The following is a 7628-nucleotide window of genomic DNA, read 5'->3' on the forward strand; positions in this document are numbered from 1 at the left end:
TTTGCATGTAGCTGTCCAATTTTCCCAACACCATTTATCAAATAGACTGTCTTTACCCCATTGTATGTTGTTGTCTCTTTGTTATAGAGTAATTGTCCACATAGGCATGGGTTTATTTTTAGGCTCTCTTTTCTGTTTTGTTAATCTATATGTCTGTTTTTTTTATTTTTTTATTTTTTTTCCTTTGAGGGAGAGAGAGGAAGAAAGAGAGAGAGCAAAACATTGATATGAAAGGGATGCATCGAGTGGCTGCCTCCCACATGATCCAACTGGGGCCGGGGACAAACTGCAACTGAGGTATGTGCCCTTAGTGGGAACTAAACCCAGACCTCTCTAGACTGTGGGCTGATGCTCTAACCACTGAGCAAATCTGGCTAGGGCTATATATCTGTTTTTATGCCAGCACCATGGTGTTTTGATTACTATAGCCTTGAAGTATAGTTTGATATCAGGTAGTGTGATACCTCCAACTTTGTTCTTCTTTTTAAAGATTGCTATTGCTATTCAGGGTGTTTTGTGTTTCCATGTAAATTTTTGAATTATTTGTTGTAGTTCTGTGAAAAACACCATGTTATTTTGATAGGAACTACATTGAATCTGTAGATTGCTTTGGGTAGTATGGACATTTTAATGATATTAATTTTTTTATTTATGAGCACAGTATATGCTTCCATTTATTGGTATTATTTTATATTTTTTTCTTTAATGTCTTATAATTTTTTAAGTACGGGGCTTTTACTTCCTTGGTTAAATTTATTCTTACGTATTTTATTTTATTTGATGTCATTGTGAATGGGATTGTTTTCTTAGCTTCCCTTTCTGATGGTTTATTATTGGCACATAAAAATGCAAACTATTTTTGAATATTTATTTTGATTCTGCTACTTTACTGAATTTATCAGTTATATTAATTTTTTTTGGTGTATCTTTAGGGATCTCTTTATATAGTATCATGTCATCTGCAAATAATGATAGTTTTACCTTTCTCTTTCTAATATGGATGCCTTTCTCTTTCTTCTCTGATTGCTATAGCTAGACATCTAGTAGTCACCCTGGCTTCTTTTAAAGCAGATCTCATGAACAAAAATTGGATTTTATAGAGTTGTAGGGGTTTAGAACAAATCACCCCAAAGTGTGTCTCTATGGTATACAGATTATTTTGTTATTATTATTGTTTTTAATCCTTACCAGAGGATATTTTTTCATTTATCTTCCGATAGAGTGGGAGGTGGGGGAAGAGAGAGAAACATTGATGTGAGAGAGACACATCGATTGGTTGCCTCCCACATGACCCCAACCAGGGTTGGGGATCAAACCACAACCCAGGTATGTGCCCTTGACTGAAATCAAATCCATGACTCTTTGGTCTGCAGGCCAATGTTCTAACTGCTGAGCCAAACCAGCCACAGCATATGCATATTATTTTGAATTAAAAACAATAAAATTCTTGCAGGCTCAGGAGAAAATTTTACCTCTCTCTTAAAGAATTTAATTTAAGGGCCTTGTCCATAACCATAAATAACTTTTTATGACCTATCTATATGGCCGGGAAAACTTTTATTTATGAACATCTGCTCTTCATGTCATCCTGTTAAGGGAGGGAAGTATGCCTCATCCCCCCCCAGTTGCTGGTGGTGGTGGAGTTATTGCAATATCTCAAGAAAAGAAATTTTCTGAGACTCTCATGGGAGGATGTGATGTGGTATAAAGCTTTATTTCTGTGGAATTATACCCAGGTTTTTCAAAGTCCTGTTTTCCTTAGTCCAGTCATAGAAGAAGTGTAGTTGGGGTTTCAGTAGAGCTAAAGTCAGAGCCAGTATCCAGAGTTTTCTTTCCATGTTGGAGCTGGGTCCAGTTCAGCATCAGGCTAGCTGCAGTCCATTAGTCCATTGTGTGTGGGGTCTGCATGGGCCATACAGGTAAATGCAAGAGAGCCAAGAAAGTGAGCCACAAACAAAAAGAGTCCCAAGAGCCTGAGAGCAGAAGAGAGGGAGAGCTTTTTAGTTCAGGAAATTATATATTTTAAATCTTTGTGTGTTTGAAGTGGCCATGCCCATTCTGGAAAACCATCTCTATCCCCAGGCACGATTGACAGGCAAGTATCTTTCCAACTTTACTGGCATGCACCTCTCTTCCCTATGTGGTTCCCTCCTCCATTGTTTTGCAGAAAATATACTGTTTGGCCTTTCCTTTGCTCCTTCTCTGTTTTTATTAACTAGTTAATTACAGTGGTATTAATCCTACAATGACCTTCCTCCCCTTTGGAACCCCAAGGTGCCATACTTCATTTTTAGCTCAGAATGCCAAATATACTCTATTTACCTTTCTGTTTGAACCTTTCACACATGTGGGGTTGAGAAGGCAAGCCAGGTGCAGACAATTCCCTTAGGCAGTGCAGAGACCCCGCCCTTGGTTTTTGTAATTCCCATACATCTGCCAACCACCTAAACTACAGTGGAACTAGAAAATCCCCAAATGCCCAGAGGCTTATCATGTATAAAAGGTGGCTGGAATCTAGGCTCAGGGCCCAGCATTTGGAGGTGACTCCACTGACACAGCACTGGTGCACATTAAACAGTCCTTTTCTAATCCTCCAAGTGTATGTAGTCTATCTCTTCCTGCTCACCAAATTTCTGCCACAATATTTTGGTGTGTTGGCTGGGAAGCTGACAACCACACTGGCCCCTTGAGTCACTGTTGTCGGAAGCTAGCAGAAAAGAGCCACTAATTTTTGGGCCCCTGCAATGGAAAGGAAGGTACACCACCGTGGATTTTATTAAACCCTGATTCTTGCCAGGCCCAACTCCGAGGAGGATAGAAAAGCCTGCCAGGACACTGGATCAGTAAGTGTCCCTGGGGAACAGGATTGAGTTCAGGCCCACCTCTAAGGCAGAAGGGGAGCTTGATCACCTCCCAAGCAGCATAGACCCTGTACAGGATTTGGACGTCCTGGGTGGAAGTTTAAATTTTGTGTGATTGTGTATGTGAGTGACCATGCTCCACAATGCCTGTTACAGAGCCTGCATGAGTCCCAATCTGCACATCCTTAGCTACCTCATATGACTAAGGGCAGTATCAGGTTTTTGGGGATATTTGTCTCCACCAGCAAACCTGATCTGAGTCAGAGGCTCTTACTGACCTGCCAATGCCAAGAGGTGCCTAAATCCCCAAGAAGCGAGTGGCCAGGTGGATGAAATGAGAGTTTCCTCCTGTTTGCCTTCTGACACTGTTCACTGGGAGGTTTGCTTAACTATCTTAAATATTATTATGGGGAGAAGTTCCTCTAAACCCACTGTCTGGAATGTATGATAAAAATTTTATAGCCCTGGTTGGTTTGGCTCAGAGGTTAGAGTGTTGGCCATGGACCAAAGAGTTGTGGGTTCAATTCTGGCCAAGGGCATGTACCTTGATTGCAGTTTGTTCCTGGCCCTGGTTGGGTTATGTGGGAGGCAACCAGTCAATAAAAATATCCTCCAGTGAGAAATAAAAAAAAAAAGAATTTTATAAAGGGGTTCTCAAGAGATTATGGGGTCAAAATGATCTCTGGAAAATTATGCACCCTCTGTGAATTAAAATGGCCCACCTTTGCTGTGTAATAGTCCTCTGAAGGCACCCTTGATGTCCCCACAGTCCAGGCCATGTACAGGGTAGTCAACGAAGACTTCGGCCATCCAACCAATTTTTCTACATAGACCAGTGGTTGGAAATAGCCCAAATCAGGCCTTCTTGGGTCAGATTCTGTGTTACTAGTCAGGGACAGTGTAAGGCCCTCATGGCATAAGGTGAAAGAAATAATTTATGGCAAATTAAGTAGCTTCTTATATTAAAAGGGGATTTGAAAGAGGCCCCTCCACTGCCGCTGCCATATGCCCTGCTCCTGAAGGATGGGGAAACTCACCTACCTGACAGCCCACCTCCATCTGTCTCACTCCCACAACCAGCCACTGTGCTGCAAGAGCCAGGATTGCTGGAGCCAGTGGGAAGATGTCTCAGGTCAGCAACGCAGGGACCAAAACCCCCAACAGCAATGTGATTACCACTGCAAGAGACAAGGGGTCAACAGAGAATGGGCCTTGAGGGGACCCCACAAGAGAGGGAAACAGTCTTCCAGACTCTGCCCCACCTTGGTTGACTGTAGCGGATTGTCACAGAAGCCAAAAACTGACTCCAGAGCCAGGTGCCAGCTGTCCATGTAGACACAGAAGCATGGGCACAAGAGGCTTTACCTGATGTGGAACCCTCAGGGAGACCCACAGACACAGAGCCATGGGAGAGGGCAAGAGAGAGACAGACAAAGGCACAGAGGTGAAACTAGAGTTTGGGGGTGGACAGAGAGGCCAGAAAAGCTGTGGGACACAGAGGCAGGAAGAGACAAAGACACAGAAGAGGAAGGTTTGCAGGAGCCAGGCTACTAGACACCTCTCCCAAGGCAAAGGGCAAGTTTTCTCCATCTCATCTGAAGGTTCCCAGCCTCTCTAAAACTTTGCTTCTGACCCCAGGCTGCAGAGAGGAGCTTTCCACAAAGCCAGGGTATAAAGGATGTGGTACCCAGATGGCCTCAGTCTCTCCCAGCTTGAACACCTTGCCTTGTCCCAGCTGAACCCACATTCCAGGAGGGGCTGCACAGGTAGCTGGCTATAGGGAGCCCAACCTGACTGCTGCTCCCCACTGTGACCTTCCCTAGCTGATGTGGCTCAGTGGTTCAGCATCAACCCATGCACCAAAAAGTTTGATTTCTGGTCAGGGCACCTGCTCAGGTTGTGGTCCCAATCCCCATTGGGGGGCATGCAGGAGGTGGAATAATGAGTGCCCCAACTGCCATCAAGGAAAACCAGAAACGTCTTCTCCATCTAGCCACTACCAGCCAGACTTAGGTTTCAAGATCACCCAAGGCAAATGAATGCTAGGGTCCAAAATAAAACAAGCAGTCTGCGTTATCTCAGTTCTCACTTCCTGTCAACAGATTCAAAAATTCCTGGGACTAGCAGGGTTCTGTTGAATATGGATACCCATATTTTTAGAACTGGCAAAACCCTTATATAGGTGCCCCTTGTCTGGGTTCCCAATTGAGAAAGCATTTACCAAACTCATGGAGGTACCAGCCTCAGGACTCCTTGACATCCCTGGGAGTCCTAACCCAAGAATTTGGACCTTGGCAGAGACTGGTAGCTTACCATTTTTCTGCCTTTGGAGAGACATTGCTGCTAGAGCTGGAGCAAGACCCAGGCATGCAAGTTGAGGGGCTGACAGTGCAGTACCTGGGCCAGGTACCTGAGCTCCTGGGTGGAGTAGAGCCAGGCACCTACCTCACTGGCACCATCAACAGAGATCCAGAGTCAGTGGAATCTCTGCACTGGGATGAGGAAGGCACCCCTAACTCTGCAGGGGAGCCTAGGGGCTCACATCCTATGCTGAAAGAGCTCTAACAGTGGCCAGGGCACCCATGTGCAGTTTCAAGACTCCTGGAAACTCCAGGCACAGTCCCCAAAGAGCCAAGCCCTTTGCTTTCCTGAGTAGATTCGTGGAGACCCTGGTGATAGCGGATTACGAGATAGCAGCATTTCATGGCACAAGGCTGAAGCGCTACCTGCTCACAGTCATGGCGGCTGCAGCCAAAGCCTTTAAGCATTCAAGCATCTGCTACACTGTCAGCTTGATGGTGACTTCACTAGTGGTTCTAGGGCCACAAGAGGAAGAGCCCCAGGTGGGACCCAGTGCCACCCAGACCCTGCACAGCTTCTGTGCCTGGCAGTGAGGACTCAACACCCCTGAGGACTCAGACCCAGATCACTTTGCTGTTTACCCATCAGGACCTGTGTGGGGGTCTCTTCCTGTGATACCCTGGGCATAGCTGACGTGGGCACTGTGTGTGACCCGGCTCAGAGCTGTGCTCTATGTATCAATCTGAACAGGCCTGAGAGTGACTCTCATCATGCCGTGGCTCCTGTGATGGCTCATATGGATCCCGAGGAGCTCTGGTTCCCTTGCAGTGCCTGCTTCATCACGGACTTCCTGGAAAATGGCCATGGGCACTGCCTCTTAGACAAGCCAAAGGCTCCCCTGCTCCTGCCTGCAACTTTTGCTGGCAAAGACTATGACACAGACTGCAAGAGCCAGCTAACCTTCACAGGCCTGCATGGGTGGTCACTGCTTCCATTTGGATCAGCTCTAGGACTGTAAGATCCCACAGGCTGTTGGCTATGGTCCTTGGAGATCCTGGGGCAACTGCTCTTGGAGCCATGGGTGCAGTGTCCAGTTCTCTCCCCCCGGGACTGCACGCAGCCCAAGAAGAAGAAAGGGCACAATAGGAGAAAGGAAATATAATGAAGGAATGATGGTGGATCCTCCCAGACCACAGAATCTACGTGCCAGAACAATTAGCTCATTGGTTAGTCTTACAAAAACATGAACTCACCCATCTGGGAAAAAATACCCTAGAAGCATTATTAAGCCAGTGCTACCCAATTACTTGATTTTCATCCCTCTGTGCCTTGGTCTTCCAAGACTGTCTCCTCTGTGCTCAAAACAACACCAGACAATGCCCCAATGCTCCCACCAGGATTGTGGCCAAGCATCCTTTGAAGATGTAGAGGTAGACTTCTCAGAAATAGGACCCAGTAGAGAAAATAAATATCTCTTGGTTTTTATCTGTACTTTCTCAGGCTGGGTTGAAGCTTACCCTCATGTACAAAAAAGGAAAGAGAAGTAACCAAAGCTCCACTGAGATACATCATCCCAAGATATGAAATGCTATTGACTATAGGATCAGACAATGGCCCAGCCTTCGTAGCAGAAATAGTATAGCAGGTAGCTAAAACTCCAGGCATCCAAAGGAATTTTTACATGGTCTATTGGCCCCAGAGCTCAGGGACAGTAGAACACACAAATTGGACCCTTAACAGACCATGGCAAAATTATGGCAAGAAACTAACCTGCCCTGGACCAATATACTGCCCCTAGCTCTCCTGAGAGTATCTTGTACACCTTGGGCAAAGATAGGGTTCTCCCTTTTAGAAATCTTATATGAGAGATCTCCCTCACTGACCAAATTCAAAGGTGATATAAAGGAATCGGGAAATTTGGAAATCCAACAAACAACTACAAGGACTAGGAAAAAACATTTTTGAGCTACATAAGTGGGTAACCGATAGAATACCCATTTCCCTGGGAATAACTGTACACCCCCACAGACCAGGGGACCAAGTCTGGGTAAAAGACTGGAAAAGGGAACCCATCAAACCAACCTGGAAAGGGCCCTATTTAGTTTAACTACTGCCGTAGCTCTCAAGGTTGCAGGTCTGAAGACCTGGATCCACCACTCATGGGTGAAGGCAGCTCACCTGCCACACAACAACCAACCTGCCTGGAGAGTGACCAGCAGCCAGAATAATCCTCTGCAGGTCATCCTTTTTTTTTGGTACGTGCCCCTAGCAAGAACAGAACCTGGGACTCTCTGGTTTGCAGGCTGACACTCCAACTGCTGAGCCAAACTGGCCAGGGCTGCAGGTCATCTTTAAGAGGACAGTGAAACCTGCTGATTGGTCTACAGCAAGCACCTGAGGACTCCGCCTGTAGAATTGATGGTCATCATCTGCTGGGCTGATCCCAGCACTGGACTTTGTATCCTT

At 45.8% G+C, this 7628-nt stretch overlaps 1 pseudogene; it reads left to right on the forward strand.

The window, feature by feature from the left end:
- Positions 1 to 3884: 3884 nt before the first annotated feature.
- LOC118635305 lies at positions 3885 to 6409 on the forward strand (annotated as a pseudogene).
- The last annotated feature ends 1219 nt before the right edge of the window (positions 6410 to 7628 follow it).

This window comes from Molossus molossus, unplaced genomic scaffold (genome assembly GCF_014108415.1).
Source record: "Molossus molossus isolate mMolMol1 unplaced genomic scaffold, mMolMol1.p scaffold_m16_p_2, whole genome shotgun sequence".
In the NCBI taxonomy this organism is placed as follows: Eukaryota; Metazoa; Chordata; class Mammalia; order Chiroptera; family Molossidae; genus Molossus; species Molossus molossus.